This window comes from Silurus aristotelis (genome assembly GCF_946808225.1).
Source record: "Silurus aristotelis genome assembly, chromosome: 10".
Taxonomy (NCBI): domain Eukaryota; kingdom Metazoa; phylum Chordata; class Actinopteri; order Siluriformes; family Siluridae; genus Silurus; species Silurus aristotelis.
Window position 1 is genome coordinate 17,310,789 of NC_139583.1, and position 25,787 is coordinate 17,336,575.

Genomic DNA, 25,787 nt, shown 5'->3' on the forward strand with positions numbered 1-25,787 from the left:
AAACATGTACACAGATCATGGGCAAGTGCATGCTGTTTGTGCAAAATGACTTGGTTTGAAAAACAGCTTTCTCTTCGTCCTAGAAGCCTGATACTTGCGGAATCGCATTTTTAGTGGCTAAGAAACTCATTCTTGACAGCACGTAGAAGACTTTGCCAAATATGTACTGTTGTTTCATTTTAAATTCAATATGACTTTCTAAAAATTTTTTTCTTTTATTGTTCACTATTTGCAATATTTAATGATTTTCAATTAAATTATTCTTCTTAATATCAAAATTCATGTTTTAAAAATTATCATTTTATGAAAAATTTTCCTATTTTTGTCAAAAAAATTTTCTTTTTTATGTAATATTTATTTATTATGTTTATTCTTAAATTGCTTATTAAATTTTTTTTTATGAAAACAGGCATATTTTTGTCCAACTATAATTTGTCATGACACCTTTTTCGTTTACTTATCGCAGATTTGAATGTTTTTTAATGTAAATTTGCTTATGAATATAAAAATTCATATTATTCATAATATAAAAAAAAAAAATCATAAAATAATACTTCATTCACTTCTGGCACTTTTTTAAAGGTATTCCAATATCATATGTTTTATATTTTCACAATTACTCATTTTTATAGTAAAGTTCACAATAAACTTGATTTGTCTTGTAGTGTTATTGAAATATTTAAATTTTTCAACAGTTTTACATTCAATTATTCCTTTGTACATAAAAATTCATATTTTTAAACTTGTAAAAATTTGCTTTGTCATAGCACGTTTTTCTTTGAATTTTTTCACTTTTATATAAAGTTTTTTATGACATTATTGCTTTCAATATAAAAATTTTATTTTTTACCAATAAATTTCATATTTATATGATAAAAGTCATATTTATGTCAAAACATGGTATTTCATGAAATCTTTTTCATTCACATTACACTTTTAACGATTTATTTGTGAAATTATGAATGTGAATATAAACATTCATATTAATTTCACAATAACTTGTAAATACATGATTTGTAATTTCACGAATTAATATTTTAGCATATATTTTAATCAAACAATTCATCTTTAATTAAGAAAAAGTCATTTTCAAACCATTGTCATGTCAAGGTTTGCATAGAATTTTTTATGTTTTTTAGTTAAATGATGCTAATGAATATGAGAAGTCATTTTTCACAATTGTTTTTTTAAAAACTTGTTTTGTCATATCACGTTTCTTTATTCAATTATTTAACTTCTTTTTAACAGTTTTTTATTAAATTATTCTTTTGTATATAAAAATTCATATTTTACCAATTTATTTCAAATTTATATATATAAAAACATTTTTCATAATAAATGTAAAAAACTTGATTTGTAATGTTTTTTCATTGAATTATTTCAATTCTTTTTTTTTTTTTTTTTACAGCTTTTCATTCATTTTTTCCTTTGGATATACAAATTCACATTTTACCAATTTATTTCATATTCATATGAAAAAATTCTTATTTTTGCCAAACATGGTTATCATGAAAGCTTTTTTGTTCACGTATTGTATTTTATTAAACGGTTTTCCATTAATTTTTAGTTTATTGCATGCAACAAACAAGTATATATACACATTGGAAAGAAAGCCTGACCTAAAGCTGTTTCTTGTTTGGATAAGAAGACATACTAGCCGGAGATGTGTAAGCCCAGATAAAGACTCCCTGCATACCTTACGTACTAACAACGTAAATATTCTATAGACACTGAACAAACAAAGCAAATGTGTGTGAACCTGTGTGAGAAATGTGTGAGCGTTAAGTTTGTAATCTTGCATACCAGTGTAGATTTATTCATTGCTAGAGACTCAAAGCATTTTTGTACATCGCTCTGGATAAGGGCGTCTGCTAAATGCTGCAAATGTAAATGTAAATGAGAACCATCTTAACTCTAACAATGGCCACTTTAACTTGTTTATGATTTAGCATCACACACCAATAAAATAGGATGTTCTTTCCTGGGAACAGGAGCGGTGATATAAACTGCAAATGAAAAGATAAAGACAAAACGAAAACAATAGATTTCATTTCATTCCGTCCCTACATGCATATAATCCTTTATCATTACCACTCCAATCGAGGACTCCTACCATCATCATCAAACATGACAACATACAAAGTACAATTCCAACAATCAATACAAGAATCAATCCTAAAACAAAGTAGTGTTCAGCAATCGTGAATACATTCTCAATTTCACAAAAAACGTTGTCGGCAGTTTTTTAATCTTCTCCAAGACATCATGAGACAATTGTTACTCAGTGCTTGTTTAATATGTCTATAAGCAGTATTATCAGGTATACTGTCAGAACTCAGACCCTGTGCCTGAGCGGGCATATCAATTAAGTGGCTCTTCGTTTGAATCAGTTTCGAGCAATTACTTATCAGTTACCAATAAGTTTAAAAATACCAAATATTAAAAAGCCAGACCAAATAAAGAATCGTCTAGTCATGAGATGAGAAGGAGCAAATCACTTTATTGCAGTCATTATAACCCGGCCCTAAAAGGCCTTTCAGGATTGAGCTTTCTTAACAGCCTACTCTTAACAGCAAGACTCCCCGAGTTCTCCTTACTACCCGTCAGTTATTATGGTCAATTGCGAATTCACGAGGCAAATCTTTCATTTTTTATAACCCAAATTGACACTCCTTACTAATTTACATACACCAATAATTTTGCGAGTTTTTGCATATCCCAACTTTTGCTTACGTATTTTCTGGTAAGTTTATACCTTTTCTTAGTAAAATGCCACCCCTTTCCAGGAGGCCTCATTCACTTCTATACATCTCTAATTTACATGTACCGTAAACATCTGATTGTGACCTTTCCTTTTTTTAAAAATACCATGATCATACATTTACCACAAAACTCCCAATCCTCCCCCGCAATTTTCACACCTTTTTGTTTTGTTTGCTTGTTTTGTTTTTTTCCTTCCTTGCAAAAATTCCTTTGTCTTTTCATATTGTTGTGTATTGTGTTAACGCTGTTTACGTAACTACATTACCCACAATGCACCTTGTTCACGGTTTCCGGATGTACATGTTCCGGTGTTATGCTCTCTCGACATGTGAGTAAAAAAACAGTCACGCTAAGTCCGTTTGTGTGTCATCCTTAACTGAATGCCTTGTTATAAACTCACCAAAAGACACAACAAAGTGGCGACGAGGATCTCGTTATCCCGTGTGTGTTTCAGGAGGCGGAAGTGAAGCGGCTTGACGGCGAAATCGCTGACAAAAAGCGCGAATATTTGTTTGCTGCAAGTTTCAGGTCTTGGTTGATAAGCGGGGAATAGACCACGATTCAGATAAGTGACTGAATCGATTGTTAAACGACAGAGAACGGGCTAAAATGGCATCAGTTTTTGGAAATTTGGGTCCTTTTGAGGAAAGCAGTGAGCAGTGGTGTTCTTACACAGAACGATTTGAGCACTTTGTAGCAGCGAATGCTATTACTGAAGAGAAAGTTGTACCCACATTTTTAAGTGTAATGGGTCCAAAGACATATACAGTACTGCGTAACCTCCTCCAGCCAGAGAAACCTGGAGAGAAAACTTATGCTCAAATAGTGAACACTCTTAAAGCACATTTCTCACCAAAACCCTTAGTAATAGCAGAGCGATTTCGGTTCCACAGACGAATTCAGCTAGAAGGGGAATCTGTGGCAGTGTTTGTGGCAGTGCTAAAAAAATTAGCTGAACACTGTGAATTTGGTGATGTGCTCAACGATACACTGCGGGACAGATTAGTATGCGGACTACGCTGCGAGGGCATACAGAAAAGACTGTTAACAGAGAGCAACCTGACACTACAAAGAGCAATTGAGTTGAGTGTATCTCTGGAATTGGCTGCAAAGGAAGCCCAGCAATTGAGCTCTAACAGTAAAGTGTACAAGATGGAGACAGAAAAACAAACTGAAATTAAAGGCCCATGTTTCCGTTGTGGTAAGACTGGGCACTCGCCTGTTTCATGCTGGTTTAAGGATATGGAGTGCCGCAGCTGTAAGAAAAAGGGACACATTGAGCGTGCGTGTAGGAATAAAATAAGAAAAGAAAAAAATGCATCAAAAACCAGTTTTCGGAAGGAAACAAAAAAAGCGCATCTTTACAGTCGGACAGGAGAATAAAGAGAGTACTGACACATCTGATGAGGAATTTCCTTTGCATGTGCTCACTGTCGCAGGTGGAACCAAGGCTTATAAAGTCACCGCGCTGCTGGAAGGACAGCCAGTGAAAATGGAAATCGACACTGGTGCTGCTGTATCGCTGGTGTCGGATGCGGTATACAGAGAAATACTCAGCCACCTGCCACTCAAACCACCTAATGTTGTCCTTAAAACTTATACTGGGGAATCAGTGACAATGAAAGGACTCACCCAAGTAACAGTTGAACTGAATGGACAAACAAAAAAACTGCCATTGTATGTGGTCGTTGGTGATTACCCCTCGTTGATGGGACGTTCCTGGCTGGAGCAACTCAAAGTGGACTGGCCGACCATACATATGATGACACCTAAAACCCTGGACCTTGAAGGTGTTCTTGAAAAACACAGTGAAGTTTTCAAACAGGAATTAGGCAGTATGGAAGGCATCACAGTAAAATTGACTGTGGAGCAGGGAAGCCAGCCAAAGTTCTTAAAGTCCCGGCCCCTGCCATATGCACTCAAACCTAAAGTAGAGGCGAGCTTGGATGAACTTGTGAAAAATGGTGTGCTGGAACCAGTCAATGTGAGTAAGTGGGCAACACCTATTGTTCCAGTTATAAAGAAGGATGGAGGCATAAGGATCTGTGGGGACTTTAAAGTTACTGTGAATCCAGTGTTGTCGGCAGAACAATACCCCTTGCCTCACATTAATGACCTTTTTGCTGGGTTGACTGGAGGACAAAGATTCAGCAAAATCGACCTCAACCAGGCATACCTACAGATGCATGTTGAGGAACAGTCCAGAGAACTTCTCACCATTAACACACACAAAGGCCTATTTCGGTACAAACGTTTACCGTTTGGAATTACTTCGGCTCCATCCGTTTTTCAGCGAGCGATGGATCAGATTCTTGCTGGACTTCCAGGAGTTGTGTGTTATTTAGATGACATTCTGGTGACTGGCACAGATGAACAGTCGCATTTACAACATCTGGATGCTACCCTTGAGAGACTGAAAGAGTATGGATTAAGAGTGCGCAAGGATAAATGTGAATTTTTCCAGTTTGCAGTCGAGTACTTGGGGCACGTCATTGATGCATCTGGTCTGCATACGTCCCCATCCAAGGTTAAGGCTATTGTTGATGCTCCAGTACCCAAAAATGTCAGTCAGTTACGGTCTTTCCTCGGCTTACTGAACTATTATGGGCGTTTCATTCCAAACATCGCTACACTGTTGAAACCTCTGCACAAATTGTTATGCCATGAGAATAATTGGAAGTGGACCTCTGAATGCCAGGAGTCATTCAGAAAAGCAAAGGAGACACTTTCAGGGTCAAACGCACTCACTCATTTTGACCCTGCTCTTCCTATCCAGCTGGCCTGCGATGCTTCTCCATATGGTGTGGGAGCTGTCTTGTCCCACATCATGCCCAATGGTCAAGAGAGGCCAATCGCGTTTGCTTCCAGGAGTCTGAGCAAAGCAGAAGCAAACTATGCTCAGATTGAGCGAGAAGCATTAAGCATTGTGTTTGGAGTGCGTAAGTTTTATCAGTATATTTTTGGAAGGAAGTTCACACTGCTGACCGATCATCGCCCACTCACTGCAATATTTGGTCCACACCATGGCATTCCCGCTCTTGCTGCCAGTAGGATGCAGAGGTGGGCTTTGTTGCTATCTGCTCACACCTATGACATCAAATACTGAAAGTCAGAATTGCACGGAAATGCGGACGGTCTGTCCAGGTTGCCTCTCGCTGACAGGGTAAAGGAAGCAAAGGTGGCTAAAATCTTCTATTTCAGCCAGGTGGAACGGGCTCCTATAACGGCCACACAAGTACGCAGGGGCACACGAAATGACCCTGTCCTGTCAAGAGTCGTGGATATCGTCATAACCGGTAAAGGGGAGAACGATGGCCTGGAGCTAAAACCTTACATCTCTCGGCGTCATGAACTTTCGGTGCAGTCCGGCTGCTTGTTGTGGGGAAGGAGAGTGGTTATTCCCCCGGCTTTATGCGAGCCAGTGTTAAAACAGCTGCATGTGGGACACTGTGGAATGGTCCGTATGAAGGAGATTGCCAGGAGCTACTTCTGGTGGCCAGGAGTAGATGGCCAAATTGAGGAAAAAGCTAGGACGTGTACCTCATGCCAGCGCATACGTAACGCACCACAACTTGCACCTCTGCACCCGTGGGAATATCCTGAAAAACCATGGCATCGCATTCATATTGATTTTGCTGGCCCAGTCGAGGTCAAAATGCTGTTGGTGGTCATGGATGCACACAGTAAGTGGCCTGAGGTGGCCATTATGAAATCTACTTCAGCTGAAAAGACAATTGAGAAACTGGGAGAAATGTTCAGTAGGTTTGGATCACCAGTGCAACTTGTCTCAGATAATGGCCCCCAATTTACATCTCATGAGATGGCCACATTTCTACAAGCAAATGGTGTACAACATATAACGTCATCACCTTACCATCCTGCAACTAATGGATTAGCTGAAAGGTTTGTCCAAACCATGAAACATGCTTTGAAAGCTTCGCTCGGGCAAGGCACATTTCATCAACGTCTGCACAGCTTTTTGCTCTTCTATCGTAGTACTCCGCATGCGATCACCAAAGTATCGCCAGGTTTTTTGTTGTTCAGCAGAGAGCTCAGGACAAGCTTTGAGCTGATTAAACCAGCTACACTCAAAGAAACTGTCCAACGGCAACAAGACCATCAAGTACAGCGACGGAATCTGCGAGCCAAGGACAGAATCTTTGCAACAGGCTCATCAGTGCTTGCTCGGAACTATGGTAGTGGTCCGAAATGGGTTCCGGCTACTGTGGAGGCCCAAACGGGTCCAGTGTCATATAAGGTCAAGACTGCTGAAAATCTTTCCTGGAGGAGACATACTGATCAGTTGCTTGGTGGAGCCAGCACCGTTATAGATCTTCCTGAGGTCACTGATGCCACTGATCAAATATATGATAATTCTCCAACTTCAGTAGTCTCCACAAAGGAGCCTATGATGACCACAAATTGTCCTTTTGCTAACGAACAATCATCTTCACCAGCAGGAAATGGAAACCAAATTGGCCGCCAGTATCCAGCAAGGGAGCGGCGTCCTCCTCAGCGTTTACTGGACTACACTTAGTTAGGGGCTACCCTTATTGCTTCGGGGCAGAATAATCCCCTAAGGGTAAGCTAGGGTTTGAGGTAGTCTACCCTCATTCCCAGGATATAGTTGTCACTTTACGACGGGATTCAACATAAAGACTCAATGTTCATGTTTACAAAAAAAAAAAAAAAAAGGGTCTAAGTTCATAGATATGTTGATAAAAGAAACATATATATAATTTAAGTGGTACAGTTTAATTTGCAATCTTGTGTTATACCTCAAGGAGTAAGAGGGGAGGAAATGTTGTGTATTGTGTTAACGCTGTTTACGTAACTACATTACCCACAATGCACCTTGTTCACGGTTTCCGGATGTACATGTTCCGGTGTTATGCTCTCTCGACATGTGAGTAAAAAAACAGTCACGCTAAGTCCGTGTGTGTGTCATCCTTAACTGAATGCCTTGTTATAAACTCACCAAAAGACACAACACATATACTGCCTAATACCTTAATTCTCCCTTAGTAAAATAGATTTGATTTTCTGTATTCTTAGCTTTGTATTCATTTAATTGATTTTTCCAGTATTCATCTTAGTTTATGGTATTTCTAAAATTTTTTATCCGTGCAAAATACTATTTTTTCATTACCACTCTAATCGAGGACTCCTACCATCATCATCAAACATGACAACATACAAAGTACAATTCCAACAATCAATACATGAATCATCATGAATCAATACAAGAATCATATATATATCTATATATATTTATAGATAGATAGATAGATAGATAGATAGATAGATAGATAGATAGATAGATAGATAGATAGATAGATAGATAGATAGATAGATAGATAGATATAAATTTATGATTTACTCCTACTTAAGATTCTACTTTGATTATATGTATTATATGTGCATGAATGCAGTTTGTTTATAGTTAAAGCATGTTGCCTGCAAGTTGCTCGGTGCATTGGCTGCAATGCCCATATTATATTATGATTATTATCGTCCATTTTCAACTCTATATCTATTATATTCTTATTTTTCATTTTTCCTTTCTTTTTACCCCTTCTTCCATTAGCTTCTCCTACGAGGCATACCTTGGCCATGGCGCATATTCGCCTTTAGGGATGACTTGTTGGACCTTGTGTACATCCCTCCATGCCTTCCACTGTTCATACCCAGGATGCTTCTACCCAAACTGAGCCTGAAATACTGTTTGAGCCTTTTATCTCCGGCTCTCCTCTCTCCAATTATTTTCCAACTGCTGCGCTTTTGTGTATATTTTTAACTAATTTTGCCTCTTTAAGCATGATTATTTGATTTTTATGAACTCTCTTCATACACCGACTTCTCTGCGAAGCTGAGTATTATACTATTTTAATGCTGAGTAATGGTTATAAGTATTAAGCTTGGATTTAAACTAATATAAGAAATGTTATGTGTTAAGAAGCCAAAATTATATTGTTTTTGCTTATTTTTATTTTATTATGCTAATCTTCCCCTGAGCACTATGAACTTGTGAACTTTTGTGCACCCTCATATACAAGATGGACATGCTATGCTTTATACACCAGACAAAAATACCAAAGCTAATCCGCTTGTTGTTGTTAAAATTTTGCACACTCTGCAAATCTGCACCTGTTATTCTCCAATACTATTCTCCAATAAACCAATCATACTCTTATCACAACTACCTTTATTTTGTTTTTATTATTTTGGTATTTTACTCTATTTTTATACCTAAAACTAGCTATATTTCTCGAAATACGTAGCAGTTTCTTCTTTCTGAATGATGTGTTCAAAGAGAACTAAGAAAATTCGGAGTGTAATTACAACTACCGTAATTTCCGAACTATAAAGCGAACCCTTATATAAGCCGCACCCACTGAATTTGGCAAAGATTTTTATTTTTAACATAAATAAGCCTCACCTGTCTACACTGAAACTAATGAAATTTACACAGGCTTTAACGAAAGACACTAAATGCAATATGTTGCGCTTCCATTAGGAGCATAGCGGTATTTTGGGAATAGCCTGCCACTGCATTCTTCCGGTATTACTGCGTGTGTGGAGACCGAGGATTATGTGATGAAAATTAACATAAGCAAAGAAGAGAAAGTAAAAAATTTTTAAAGTTCAGGGATACATAGTGTACAGGAGTGATAGTAAAAATAAGTTTTCCCTCCGCCTCCGCTTATCGCCTCTACCCCCCCCTCCACACACACACACACACACGCACACCCCACCGGCATTTTCATTAACTCAAATCGTCTCATCTCCAAGGAAAATACACTGAATGAAACCTTATTATATCTTTACATTCTCTTTCTATTATGTTTTTTATAAGATTTATTATTTAGAAATGTATTTTCCAATTTAATAACATGAAACATAAAAACGGGGTGTCATTTTGAGGGTTGGAACGGATTAATGCCATTTTAAGTATTTTCAATATGGAAAACTGATTTGATGAACTCGTCCATGGAACAAATTAAACTCGTAGGTCAAGGTACCACTGTATTTCTCTGGGGAGTTTATCTTTTGGCATCGTCGTGCGCCACCGGTGGAAGTTTTTCTGCCGATGCCGTGCAGCTCAGCACACATCCTGCTTGCGTGTATCCACTGTGGCTGATAATCAGTCAGAACTCCAGTTCTGGTTACAGCTAGAACAGTCGCTGGAGCCTGATACTTCGGCTCACCGACCTTGGTAGGGCTCAGACTTCATATCAGGACATGCTGATTAGGCACAAAAAGGGTGTGTTGGGTTTTATGTGGGCAGAGGAAGAGTTAGTGAAACATCAGCACTAATAGAATTAAATTTTTTTAACCAGGGCAGAAATGTAGTCGTCCACCATCACTTCCAGGTTACCTAAGGAAGAAATGCCAGTGCTTCGCCTGACCCATGGGGTCGGGAAAGGATGGCCCATTAGAATTTCACAAGGTGACAGTTTAGTAGTTGAAGATGGAGTCATTCTCGTTCTCTGAGTACTGCCGGGAGAACAACAGTCTAAGTTCGGCCTGTTTCAATGCAGGCTTTAGTAACACATTCCTTAATGGTTCTGTTTGTTCTCTCTACCCCTCCAGCTGACTGTGGGTGATAGGGAATATTAAAATGGCAATCATTTGCTAAACTTTTAGCCAAAAGTTGTGTTACTTTAGAAGCAACGTGTGTGCTGTTATCAGTTTCAATCACACTAGGAATACCAAACCAAGAGATGATCTCTTTCGTTAATATTTTTACAACTGTTTTAGCATTCTCTGTCACGCATGCAAATGCTTCTGGCCACTTACTGAATCTGTCAACTATAACCAACAGGTTTCTCAAATTTCCTACTGGTGGCATATGTGTAAAATCAATCTGTAGGTGTTGGTCAGGAAAATTAAGCATGTAATGTCATACAGGTCAATGTCTGTTAGTTTTGGCACAAGTCAAACATTAATCTAACACTAGCTTGGTTGTTTTAGCTACATCAGCAATACAGTATGATGAGTTTATAGCCTTTGTGACTTTAGATATGCTAATGTGTGACACCCCATGGTAATGCTTCACCAACACTATTAAAGCTAGATTAGGCAGAGCAATTTTTCCATCTACATCTCTAATGATACCAGCAGAATATGATTTACATTGTTTCGAAGCCCAATACTTTATGTCCTCCTCAGTAGGCTGACTCTGAAGTATTTTTTGGGTCAATATCTGGTATATTGGAGATATGTGTCATCATCGGGATCTCAAGATTTGTATGTACTGTGTCCAAATCTACTGGTTGTTTTGCTGCTTTCTTAGCCACCGTACTTTATCCGCTAAAGTGTTTCCCAAATTTCCTCTGAATCACCTGCGGCATGTCCTTTAACCTTAACTATGACCACTTTGGCAGGGAGTTAAACAGCATTTAAGAGGTCGCCTAGGAGAATAAAATGTGCTTTGGGCTTTTCATCAGCTGTTTTAAAGTGTCTTTGCTTCCATGTTTTGGAAAAATCATTCACAACATCATAAGCATACTTGGAATCAGTGTATATAGTCACTACTTTACCTTCAGACAACTGACATGCTCTTGGAAGTACGACCAACTCTGCAGCTTGTGGAGATGTGTATGGTAATGGGTAAGCTTTAACTATTTCATCAGGTAATCATACAACCACATATACACATCAGAGGGTTTTGAAAACGATCTATCTACATATAGGCAATCCCCCTATTCCAGGGCCATATCTAAAAGATCGGGCCTACAAGAGGACTCTTGTATAATGTGTTTAAGGCAATCGTGTGCGTCGTCAAACCCATCAAAGCCAATAAGGTCTAGCAGATCACGCATTGTTACTACAGCTGAATGCGGCTGAGAAGAAGGCTTAATGGTTACGTTTTCTGTTGCCAAGAGCGTGATTTCATAACCAGATCTATGTCGTGCTGTCATATCTTGTGTGTTGAGGTTATTTAAAATAGCTTTTACCTGATGTGAGGTGTACAGTATCAAATGATGTGACAGCACTGTTTTCTCAGCATCCCTGACCATCAGACCATAAGCTGCCACACTTTAATAAAAACATTTTTATAAAAAAAAGTCCGATTTTTTTCAAACCATTGTTTGTCATCACATTTTGCAATGAATATTTGCACTTTTAATGGTTATTAGATAATAATGCATATGAATATGAAAAGTCATAATTTTACAATAACTTGATTTGTCATATCATGTTTTTCATTGAATTTTTGCACTTGTTTTCAATTTTCATTAATTTTTCCCTTTGGATATACAAATTCCCATTTTACCAATTTATTTCATATTCATATGAAAAAATTCTTATTTTTGCCAAACATGGTTATCATGAAAGCTTTTTTGTTCACGTATTGCACTTTATTCAACAGTTTTCCATGAAAATATGCTTCAGTATATGAAAATGTATGATTTACAAATGAATTTAATATTTATGTAAAATGTCACAATTTGGTCAAACCATGGTTTGTGATTTGAAAGTTTTTCTTTTACGTATTGAACTTTTTAATGGTTTCTAATGAAATAAATGGAATAAACTAATTAATTAACCCAGCCATTAAGGAGGCACAAGCCAGTGCACTCTTAGTGACGGTCCCAAGCTCGGATAAATGGGGAGGGTTGCGTTAGGAAGGGCATCCAGCGTAAAACATGTGCCAAATCGAATATGCGGGTCACGATTAAGAATTTCATACCGGATCGGTCGAGGCCCGGGTTACCAACGACCAGCACAGGTATCGTTGGGCAACAGGGTACCGGTGGAAATTGGGCTACTGTTGGCCGAAGGAGGAGAAGGAGATGGGGAAGACGTCTACAGAGGAGAAAGGGAAAGGAGAAGTGTAGGAGAGTAGAGGTTAAGGTTGGTACTTTAAATGTTGGCACTATGACTGGTAAAGGGAGAGAGGTAGCTGATATGATGGAGAGGAGAAAGGTAGATATGTTGTGTGTTCAGGAGACCAAGTGGAAAGGGAGTAAGGCCAGAAACATTGGAGGTGGGTTTAAACAGTTTTATCATGGTATGGATGGAAAGAGAAATGGTATAGGGGTGATTCTGAAGGAAGAGTACAGTAACAATGTAGTGGAGGTGAAGAGAGTTTGTGATAGGGTGATGATCGTGAAGCTGGAAGTTGAAGGGATGATGATAAATGTCATCAGTGCCTATGCTCCACAAGTCGACTGTGAGATAGAGGAGATGGAAAGATTCTGGAGTGAATTAGATGAAGTGGTGGATGGTGTACCTAGAAATGAACAATTGTTGATTGGTGCAGACTTTCATGGACATGTAGGTGAAGGGATCAAAGGTGATGAGGAGATTATGGGTAGGAGAGGAATGTGGAAGGGCAGATGGTGGTAGATTTTGCTAAAAGGATGGAAATGGCAGTGGTGAATACATGTTTTAAGAAGGAGGATCATAGGTTGACCTATAAGAGGGGAGGAAGGTGCACACAGGTGGATTATGTTCTATGTAGGAGATGCAACCTGAAGGAGATTGGAGACTGTAAGGTGTTTGTGGGGGACAGTGTAGCTAGACAGCATCGGATGTCGGTCTGTAGGATGGTTTTGGAGGTGAAGAAGAAGAGGGGGAGAGTAAGGATAAAGAAGAATAAGATGGTGGAAACTGAAGGAGGAAGAGTGTAGTGTGAGGTTCAGGGAAGAGGTCAGACAGAGGCTTGGTGGAGGTAAAGAGGTCCTGGATGATTAAGGAAACTACTGCAAGAGTGATAAGGGAGGAAGCTAGAAAAGTACTTGGTGTGACATCGGGAAATAAAAAGGAAGACAAAGAGACGTGGTGGTGGAATGAGGAAGTGCAGGAGAGCATAAGGGGAAAGAGGTTAACAAAACAGAAGTGGGATCGACATGGTGATGAGAAAAGTAGGCAGGAGTACAAGGAGATACGGCAGCAGGTAAAGAGGCATGTGGCAAAAGCCAAGAAAAAGGCATACGAGGAGCTGTATGAGAGGTTGAACACTAAGGAAGGAGAAAAGGATTTGTACCGATTGGCCAGGCAGAGGGACCGAGCTGGGAAGGATGTGTTGCAAGTAAGAGCAATAAAGGATGGAGATGGAAATGTGTTGACTAGTGAGGAGAGTGTGTTGAGATGATGGAGGGAGTATTTTGAGCAGCTGATGAATGAGGAAAATGAGAGAGAGAGAGAAGTTTGGATGATGTGGAGTTGGTGAAGCAGGAAGTGGATAGGATTAGTAAAAAAGGAAGTGAGAGCAGCGATTAAGAGGATGAAGAGTGGAAAGTCGGTTGGACCAGGTGACATACCGGTAGAAGCATGGAGATGTTTAGGAGAGATGGCAGTGGAGTTTTTAACCAGATTGTTTAACAAGTTTCTGGAAGGTGAGAGGATGCCTGAGAAATAGAGAAGGAGTTTGCTGGTACCGATCTTTAAGCATAAGGAAGATTTGCAGACCTGCAGTAACTACAGGGGAATTAGGTTGATCAGTCACACCATGAAGTTATGGGAAAGAGTAGTGGAAGCCAGGCTGAGAGAAGAGGTGACCATCTGTGAGCAACAGTATGGTTTCATGCTGAGAAAGAGCACCACAGATGCCTTATTTGCTTTGAGAATGTTGATGGAGAAGTATAGAGAAGGACAGAAGGAATTGCATTGTGTATTTTGTGGATTTAGAGAAAGCGTACGAGAGGAGTTGTGGTATTGTATTAGGAAGTCAGGTGTGTCAGAGAAGTATGTGAGGGTGGTGCAGGACATGTATGAGGACAGTGTGACAGCAGTGAAGTGTGCAGTAGGAACAACAGACTGGTTCAAGGTGAAGGTTGGACTGCATCAAGGATCGGCCCTGAGCCCTTTCCTGTTTGCAGTGGTGATTGACAGGTTGACGGAAGAGGTCAGACAGGAGTCTCCCTGGACTATGATGTTTGCGGATGATATTGTGATTTGTGGTGAGAGTAATGAGCAGGTTGAGAAGAGCCTGGAGAGGTGGAGGTATGCGCTGGAGAGAATGGGAATGAAAGTCAGTAGGAGTAAGACAGAGTACATGTGCGTAAATGAGAGGGAGGGCAGTGGAGTGTGGTTGCAGGGAGAAGAGGTGGAGAAGGTGGAGGATTTTAGGTACCTGGGGTCAACAGTGCAAAGTAATGGAGAGTGTGTTAGGGAAGTGAAGAAAAGAGTTCAGGCAGAGTGGAGCGGGTGGAGAGGAGTGATTCGTGATAGTGGGGTATCTGCAAGAATGAAAGGGAAAGTTTATTAGAGGGACAGCGCATGTTGGACGTTTTGGAGACAAGGTGAGGGAGGCGAGATTGAAATATAATAATAATAATGGAATAGCCAGAATAGAATAGCCTTTATTTGTCACATATACATTACAGCACAGTGAAATGTTGTTCTTCGCATATCCCAGCTTGCTTGGAAGCTGGGGTCAGAGCGCAGGGTCGGCCATGATACAGCGCCCCTGGAGCACACAGAGAGTTAAGGGCCTTGCTCAAGGGCCCAAGAGTGGCAGCTTGGCAATACCGGGGCTTGAACCCCCGACCTTCCGATCAGTAATCCAGCGCCTTAACCACTGGAGCCACCACTCCCCCTGACGGTTTGGACATGTGCAGAGGAGGGACATGAGTTATATTGGTAGGGGAATGCTGAGGATAGAGCCACCAGGAAGGAGGAAAAGAGGAAGACCAAGAAGGAGGTTCATGGATGTGGTGAGGGAAGACATGCAGGTAGTTGGTGTGAAAGAGGCAGATGTGGAGGAACGGGTGGTATGGAGACGGATGATCCGCTGTGGCGATCCCTAATGGAAGCAGCGGAAAGAAGAAGAAGAAGAATGGTTTTTTATGAAATTATGCTTATGAATATAAAAATTCATATTTTCCCAAAAACTCATATTTCTATGAAAACGTTAACATTTTTTTAGAAAATTATAATTATGTATATGAAATTTAATATTTTAATAAAAACACTTTTTTTTAATAAAAGCAAGTCAGATTTGTGTCAATCCATTGTTTGTCATAACAGTTTTTGCAACGAACATTTAAACTTTTTAATGGTTTTTTTTTTTGTTAAATGATGCTTATGAATATGAAAAGTCATAATTGTAAACACTTGATTTGTCATATCACGTTTTTTATAGAATGTTTGCACATTTCTTTTTATTTGTTTTCATGAAATTAACTTTCTTTCGGCTTCTCCCTTTAGGGGTCGCCACAGCGGATTCTCCGCACGTATTTTATTTGGCACATGTACGCTGGATGCCCTTCCTAACGCAACCCTTTATCCGGGCTTGGGACCGGCACTGAGAGTGGCTGGGGATGGTTCCCTGACCGGGGATCGAACCCGGGTCGCAGCGGTGAGAGCGCTGCATCTTAACCACTAGACCTCATTTCATATTTTCATTTCACAAGATTTCATATTTACAAGAGAAAAGTCATTTTTATGTCAAAACATGGTATATCATGAAACCTTTTTCGTTCATTGATTGCACTTTTAACGATTCTTAGTGAAATTATGCTTATGAATATGTAAATTCATATTTTCACAATAACTTGTAAAAACTTGGACATTTCACATTTTCCATTGAATTTTTTTACTTTTTATAAGGTTTTTAATTTATCAGAATTTATATTTTACCAATTCATTTAATTTTTTTATTTAAAAAAGATAGTTTTCGCTCAAACATGTAAGTTTTTGGCTTACATATTGCACTTTTCAATGGATTTTTATGAAATTATGCTAATGAATAAGAAATTTATATATTCACAATAACTCATCCTTTAATGAAAAAAAGTTTTTTTTATGTAATTATGGTAATGAATATGAAATATAATATTTTAATAAAAACTAAACAAATTTTTTTTAAAGAAAGTCAGATTTGTTTGAACCTATTGTTTGTCATATCAGTTTTTTTATTGATTTATATTTGCACTTTTACATTTTTTTTAAAGAAAATATGCTCATAAAAAAAAACAAAAAAAAAACAAACAAAAAAAAAAATGATATATATATATATATATATATATATATATATATATATATATATATATATATATATATATATATATATATATGTTCAAGGATTGACTTTTTAACCTGTTTTTCATTTAATTAAACTTATGAACAATAATATTCATATTTTCACAATAACATTTTTTATGATAAAGGTTAACTTTTTTATGAAATTTTGTTTATGAACATAATATGTAATATTTAAATGAAAACTATTTTGTATTTGAACAATACTTTTTTTTCATGCATTTTCATTACATTTTGCATTGATGTTTTGCACTTTTAACAGTTTTAGTTAAATGATGCTTATGAAAATTCATATATTTACAATTTTCATATCAGTTGATGAAAATGTTGTTCAATAACCAAGACACACAAACATACAGGAAGCGCTAAGGAAGCTTGTAGTTAAGATATAGATTTGATTTAGAAAAAGTTAAAGACAGGAAACTCGTTCGTTAAAGCACAAGACGACACACTGCACGACACCACACATGATTGCTGTTCTGAGATCATTCACTCGGCTAGTATACGCCCAGATCTGTCGTTGAGGGGCGTACCTGTAGATAGGGGCGAGTTACTTTTTGTGGATGGCTCATGTTCAAAACCGTATGATGGTAAATTTCTGTGTGGTCTGTTCCTTACCTGATGTCTCTGTTGAAACTTATTCTTTGCCTTTTTCTTCTGCACAGGCCGCTGAACTCTTCACCCTGACTCGCGCATGTGTCCTTTCTGAAGGCAAAGATGTCACGTTTATACCTACTCCCAATACGCTTTTGGTATTGCGCATGATTTTGGCCGCAGCTGGCAATCCCGTGGTTTCCGTTTGGCTGAAGGGAAACCCATCTCTCATTCGTCAGTAGTTCAAGATCTTATCACTGCCTGTCATCTTCCTCGCTCCCTGGCTATTGTCAAAACAAAAGCCCGTTCCCACAACAATACCACAGAGGCTAAAGGCCTCAACTGACCGAGTAGCTTAGAGTGCGGCGCAAGCTCAGTTGTTTTTCCCAACACTCAACGCTCCTATTAACACATGTCTCCTTTCCTCCGCTCTCATTCCTGAATAACAATTACCGTCTGTCCAATCCTCAGCCACTCTGAATGATTTTGGCAATCACACAATGCCTATGTGGCCTCTGATGGCCTTTGGTACAGTGCGGATGGTCGCTTATGCCTTCCTTATCACTGCGTTCCACGGTGTTACACATCGCGCTCAAAGAGGGGTGAAGAAGGATATGAACAGATTTTTTTGTATAGCTAATTTAAATGGCATAATATACTCAATTTTGTCCAGGTGTCTGATCGGTGCCCAGAACAACGTAAATAGAAGCGCAGCGAAACATGAAAGCCTCCCACTGCCTACTGCTCCATTCTCTGAATGGCAGATTGACTTCACACACATGTCCCCCGTGGGCCATTAAATATCTTCTGGTTATGGTAGACAAGTTCTCAAGATGGGTTGAAGCTTTCCCTTGTCAGTGAGAAAATGACCTAATTCCCAGAATATGACCGAAAATATTGTTAAGTCCGAATCCACCTGTATGAATACATTTTGTATAAATCAAATTAGGTCCAGTGACAGTAGTCTAACTCATTATGTTTACGGCATCCGTAGAACCAAGAAGGAAAATAAATTTGTAGAGATAAAAAAACCCATTAACGACCACATTCATGTAAGAGCATGATCCTGAAACTTTCAACCCCATTCCTTCAATAAAACCCCATGTCTCCAAGGGATTCCGATTTCACCTTTGCTTTCAAAGGGGGAGCCCGGTCTCCTTAAGGGTGACCCCGCCGGCTCTATGCAATCAAACCTTCTCCGAGTATTTAGACAACTCCACCTGCCCCCCACGTCAAAATTGCTCTCTCCTGCACACAGGTAATGGAACTATCGTTCAACTTCTCGATTGTTATTGGGTTTGCGGGAAGCAAGTCTTTACCATTTTGTCACAAGACTGGTAGTCCAACCTTCACGTTGAGCCAGTCTGTCGTTCCTACTGCACACTTCACTGCTGTCACACTGTCCTCATACATGTCCTGCACCACCCTCACATACTTTTCTGACACACCTGTCTTCCTAATACAATACCACAACTCCTCTCTTGGCACTCTGTCGTATGCTTTCTCTAAATCCACAAATACACAATGCAATTCCTTCTGTCCTTCTCTATACTTCTCCATCAACATTCTCAAAGCAAATAAGTCATCTGTGGTACTCTTCCTCAACATGAAACGATACTGTTGCTCACAGGTCACCTCTTCTCTCAGCCTGGCTTCCATTATTCTTTCCCATAACTTTTAAGTTGTTTTTTTATTGTTTTTATTAAAATATTACATTTAATACTCATAAATGCTCATATACTCATTTTATACTATACTTTTCACCTTTATTTGCAGCAACATGGTGGTACGGCTGCAGGGATTCTAGCCCAGGAACATGGTGACAGTTGGGTATCTTTCCAAATCTTTAGAAAACCTAGCACAAGGGTTGCCCTCATGTTGCGTGCAGTGGCTGCTGATGGTCTGATGGTCCAGGATGCTGAGAAAACAGTGCTGTCACATCCTTTGATACTGTACACCTCACATCAGGTAAGCGCTATTTTACATAACCTCAACACACAAGATATGACATCACGACGTAGATCTAGTTATGAAATCTTGCTCTTGGTAACAGAAAACGTAACCATTAAGCCGTCTTCTCAGCCGCATTCAGCAGTAGTAACACTGCGTGATCTGCTAGACCTTATTGACTTAGATGGTTTTGACGACGCACATGATTGCCTTAAACACATTGAACAAGAGACCTCTTGTAGGCCCGATCTTTAGATATGGTCTTGCAAGAGGGGGATTGCCTATATGTAGATAGATCGTGTTCAAAACCCTCTGATGTGTATATGGGGTTGAAAGATTACCTGATGAAATAGTTGAAGCTTAACCATTACCATACACATGTGCACAAGCTGCAGAGTTGGTCGCACTTACAAGAGCATGTCAGTTGTCTGAACGTAAAGTAGTGATTATATACACTGATGCTTATGATGTTGTGCATGATTTTGCCAATACATGATTTTGCCAAAACATAGAAGCAAGGACACTTTAAAACAGCTGATGGAATGCACATAGCACATTTTAATCTCCTAGGCGACCTCTTAAATGGTGTTCAACTCCCGGCCAAAGTTGCCATAGTTAAGGTTAAAGGACATGCCGCAAGTGATTCAGAGGAAATTTGGGAAACACGTTAGCGGATAAAGTAGCTATGGAAGCAGCAAAACAACCAGTAGATTTGGACACAGTACATACAAATCTTGAGATCCCGATGATGACACATATCTCCAATATACCAGATATTGACCTAAAAAATACTTCAGAGTCAGCCTACTGAGGAGGACATAAAGTATTGGGCTTCTAAACAATGTAAATCATATTCTGCTGGTATCATTAGAGATGTAGATGGAAAAATTGCTCTGCCTAATCTAGCTTTAATAGTGTTGGTGAAGCATTACCATGGAGTGTCACACATTAGCATAGCTAAAGTCACACAGGCTATAAACTCATAATACTGTATTGCTGATGTAGCTAAAACAATCAAGCTAGTGTTAGATTCATGTTTGACTTGTGCCAAAACTAACATACATTGACCTTTACGACATCACGCGCTTAATTTTCCTGAGCAACCTTTCCAACACCTACAGATCGATTTCACACATATGCCACCAGTAGGAAATTTGAGAAACCTGTTGGTTATAGTTGACAGATTCAGTAAGTGGCCAGAAGCATTTGCATGCGTGACAGAGAACGCTAAAACAGTTGTAAAAATATTAACGAAAGAGATTATCTCTAGGTTTGTCATTCCTAGTGTGATTGAAAGTGATAACAGCACACATGTTGCTTCTAAAGTAACACAACTTTTGGCTAAAAGCTTATCAATTGATTGCCATTTTAATATTCCCTATCACCCACAGTCAGCTGGAGGGGTATAGAGAACAAACAGAACCATTAATGTAATGTAACCAAAGAAATGAGAATGACTTCATCATCCTTCAACTACTAAACTGTTACCTTGTGAAATTCTAATGGGCCGGCTTTTCCCGACCTCATGGGTCAGGCGACGCGCAGGCATTTCTTCCTTATTTAACCTGGAAGTGATGGTAGAGGACTACATTTCTGCCCTGGTTAAAAAAATTTAATTCTATTAGTGCTGATGTCTCACTCACTCTTCCTCTGCCCACATAAAACCCAACACACCCTTTTGTGCCTAATCAGCATGTCCTGATACGAAGTCTGAAGCCTACCAAAGTCGGTGAGCCGAAGTATCGGGCTCCAGCGACTGTTCTAGCTGTAACCAGAACTGGAGTTCTGACTGATTATCAGCCACAGTGGATACACGCAAGCAGGATCAACACAGCACCCCCTTAATCTGTGCATTTATTGGTTTGTTGGCCTAAGAAGCCTGCCTAAGTGAGTATTCTGGGCTGAAATAGTTGAGAGCCTACGGAAAGAGCCTTTCTTTATAGTGGAAAGGGGGTCATCTCCGGGGGAAAAAAATCTGACTCACTTGACTGTTTTATTTAGCTTACCATTATACCTGCTCTAGGTCTAAATTCTATAACAATATGTGCATAGTTGTAATTACACTCCGAATTTTCTTAGTTCTCTTTCAACACATTATTCAGAGAAAAGAAACTGCTACGTATTTCGAGAAATATATGTAGTTTTAGTTATTAAAATAGAGTAGAATACCAAAATAATAATAAAAAAAAAAAATAAAGGTAGTTGTAATAAGAGTATGATAGGTTTATTGGAGAATAGTATTGGAGAATAACAGGTGCAGATTTGCAGAGTGTGCAAAATTTTAACAACAACATAGAAACCATAGGGTATTTTTGTCTGGTGTATAAAGGTTATGTTGTGTATTTCGTCGTCTTGATGAGGTGTAGTTGTCGGCTGGAAGGACTCTCATTAGACACCGTATTTCGTGTAAATAATGATTTTTATTCAGCACAGAAATATAGCATCTTTACAGGCCTTCCGGTCAAGCCTGGAGTCAGCACGCTCTGATTCAAAGTCTGACTCCAGATCCATGCTTACACACACATTAAATGCTTGCCCGTTTTCCGGGTCCGCCTCTTAATGTAAATTAGGTGCAAATGAGCTTACTGTGCAATAATGTTGAACGTAAAGAAAAGCTTGTCTTTGTCCTACTAAGATGTCCAGATGTTTCCATGTGCTATTCCCAGATCATAAAACATCCTGTTTTTCCTGTACCTCCTCGTATATGGTGAACGGGTCAGAGGTCGCCTTCCCAGAGGATATACATCCTTGACCACATTCTATATTTGTTTTAAGAATACGGCATCAGTCTCTCTGTGGCCTTGAGATAACATTAAATCCAAATCTTTTGTTTACAGAGAACCATCTGTACAGGCGGTTCGGTAATTAACTTTTGGCCTCTTCAGGAGTGTCACTATTGAAGAATAACATGAATTTAGGCCTTTTGATATTACACATTTAAGATACTACACGTTTAATATACTACATATTCCCCCCTTCGGGGGATCACTAATCCCACGATAAACAAAAGAACATAACATACATGTTCATCATTGGTTACAGGAATAGTAATAATACATTCCGTCACAGAACATGAACAATATAATGAATTTATGGAGTGTGAGAGAGAAAAAACCTGTCAGGCAGCCGTTTCTCCTTGAATATCCTTCAAACAATCAAGACAGGAAAACCGCTCTCACGGCCCCTCTGCCCCAGGTGGCCACAAATTGTACTCCAGCCCAATCAAGATTTTAACAAGAAGTAATACATATGCATTGGTTATGCATCAGAAGAAACTTAAAAACTATCATGACTTACTATGATTACTACTAGCATATAAACATTTTCTATCAATGTCACTGGATATACTGTAACACATAAAATCCTATAATAAACATATATATGTGTATGGGAAAAATGTCCATCCGCGGCTGCGTTGATTCTCAGTATGGGGTCGCCGATGTGTAGAATCACAGCATTCCTCGTTCCGAGCCTTCAAATCTCCCCCAATATTGTTTCCTTGGAGAGAAGAAAAGAAAAAAAACCAACCAGTATCGTCTTCTCAGACAACAAATGAATCATGTCACATTCCATTCCCCCCTTTCACCCGAACACAGTATAGGGGGAAACTATTAAAAAGTAAGCTTATAGTCAAATTACATGAAGAATCACAATTAAAACTAATATCAAAACGGATAGTTCTCCATCAGTTCACCATCTAATTCTATTCCATCTTCATCTGCTGCTCGCAGCAGCGGCATCTGGGTACCGTCCCCAGGCATCACAACTCCAACCTATCGCAATATCATTGCTTTCGCAAAGGTCAGCAACAGCATGCAAAAGCAAAACATCACACACAACGATAAGATAACTGCCATAAAAATCTGTACTAGGACCGCACCTACCGGACCTAATTTGTCTTGCAACCAAGAATTAGCAGACCATCCGGCTCCTTCAGCTGGACCGAAGGCATCTCGTATGTTTCGCAATGCCTCTATAACACTAGTCATATTATCAGAAGAATCGGGGATCAAGGTGAAACATGCATCACCAGTTAAGTTCAAAGCCACACATAGGCCACCTTGCTTGGCCAATATATAATCTAACGCCATGTCATGCTTTAGCAGGGTCAATCTGTGACTTCTTTCAATATTAGACAGAAAATCAAATCCCCTTATTGTCTCATTGGCGAAACCCTGTAATGTATAAGTGATGTTATCAATATGATCAGCTAAAAATGTCACACCATACCATGGGAACAGTCCTATACCCCACTTTTCTCCTAGACTTATTCTCCAATGGTATGACTCCAAATTATGGAACTGTGCCAATGCTCTTTTCCTCCTATTAGCAGAAACAACATTTGATTGATTTGTATCAGGGCCATCTCCTTTCTGTACTGTAAAAACCTCATATGGGAGCTTCAGTTTTGCCATGTAACAGCATCCTATCCATCCATAAGGTAGAAATATATATGCCTTATCACCACAAACCCACCAAATGTCTTCAAAATTTCCTATTGTCACATTTCCAGGCAAATCTTGATTTTTCACCATCAAAGTTTTACTATATTTCTGATGTGGCGCATGAAACTTCACTTCATATAATTTACTAATATTTTTATTACGGTGTTGGGCCAGATTCATCAAATAACTGTCACAATCAGATATTCCCATAAACATCCCCGAACTAGTATACGTTCCATTTGAACAGAAACATACATCAACTTTCACAGATGTCACTTCCATCGACTCAGGGACTGCTGGTAATATATTCTCATGTTGACCTAGTAAATTTATGTAAGGTAATCCTCCCAGCCATGCACACTCGAATTTAGGCGTAAACAGAACGCGTGACCAAGTCATCAATCTATCCGTTGGCTGAGAGATCAAACGGCACAGTAAAAATTTTATATTTTTGAATACGCACACACATGTTCAAATACACATCCAAGCATTTAAAAACTTTATTTATTTATTTATTTGGATAAACAGCACTGGCCTTAATCAAACAGAAGCCATGCGTTTATCATGTTGCTCCGGTCGCGAGCCTCAATCCGTGTGACGTTCTGAGCAACTGTCTCAGCAACGCGCACACACCAAAGATTCAACAAGAGAGGCAGACAGAACCTTAGATCCTTTCTTAGTTCTCCACAGCTAACACCACATATAATTCAATATAATTCACACACAATATCCATCAGCATTTAAGATTTTATACTTTACAGATTTCCTATCTCCTTTTAACCTCTAAACACCATTATTGTTCAAACTTAATTTGCTTTACTTTAATAATCACCCCAACTTTTTATCAATCTGTATTACTCACAAACAATACACATACATATACAATAATCACTTTATTATAATAGTTGCTCATACACGCACACACACACACCCTCATTAATTTCTCTACTTGAAAATGTCCTTTTTTGGGAATTATATTATTCGTTCAGTATTAAGGGGCTTTGACATCGGTGTGTTAGGTCCTCTTTAGAGGCTCATAAAGTTATTTGGCCATACATAAAATATTTTCCCAAAAAGGCTCATTGTTTTTATCTTGTCTTTTGTTATTTAACAGAAAAAGGTCTTCCGAAGGAAGCTCATAAGTTTTAACAGATTCTTAATAAAAGACAAATAATATTCTTATAGTTACTAGAAACTAACCCTTGTTTTCCACCTTAACTCTCCTATGTATTTATTCATATATATATATATTTATATCACACATCTCAGCACATATTGCAATCAGTCGCGCACACACAAATTTTCCAGAGAGAGAGAGAGAGAGAGAGAGAGAGAGAGAAAGGGAGGGGATCCCGCCCACCCGCAGCGGAGCGCAGACCCTCACACGCAGAGAGACAAAAAGCAGAGGAAGAGGGGGGGGGGGGGGGTTCGCCCACAGCGGAGGAAGAGGGACTTCACTCGCAGCTGAGCGCACACGCACACGCACACGCGCAAACACACACTTAGTTCCCCTTTATTTATTTATTTTTTCTCAAAGCGCACACACGTTTTCCTCAACACACACACAAATCCCACATACACTATAGTCGACTCAGTCATACAAACTTATAGCATGCTATTTTGCCGCACCTTTATTCTATTTTCTCTTTATTTCCTTCCTTTATTACATTTTTGCTACCTTATTGATATGCAGAAATTCAAATGACAGTTGCATCATCACCTAGCTCGTCAGCTAATTAGTCAGAGTGGGAACTTCAATTGAATTTTTAATTCTGCATCATCCAGTTCCCAGAACTGAACTGAAATCCACCTAGTGAATGTCCAGGTTTTGTGGCCTGACTTAAATGTCACCTCCCTGAGGGTTTTTGTCCAAATCTTGCGGCTTCCTCTTTAAACCTTATTCTTACTTTTCCCTTTTAATTTGAACCTTTATATTCCTGTTTTCCTTTATTTCCTTAACTTTTTTACCATATTCAGCTGTTTCTCAAAAGCAATCACCCTAATGCTTTTTTACTTCAGCTTCAACTCTTATTTTCTTCA

The 25,787-nt window shown here is 38.9% G+C and overlaps 1 protein-coding gene and 1 long non-coding RNA gene across 3 annotated transcripts in view; both read right to left on the bottom strand.

The window, feature by feature from the left end:
• The window catches only part of LOC310732306 (uncharacterized protein), a 1,052,581-nt gene that overhangs the window by 989,864 nt on the left and 36,930 nt on the right, over positions 1-25,787 (bottom strand). The gene's annotated exons all lie outside the window — the stretch shown is intronic.
• The window catches only part of LOC310732357, a 78,279-nt gene continuing 60,149 nt past the window's right edge, over positions 7,658-25,787 (bottom strand). The window contains exon 2 of the long non-coding RNA XR_014535457.1: positions 7,658-7,765. This is a non-coding gene — a long non-coding RNA (uncharacterized lncRNA). The remainder of the gene's footprint in view (positions 7,766-25,787) is intronic.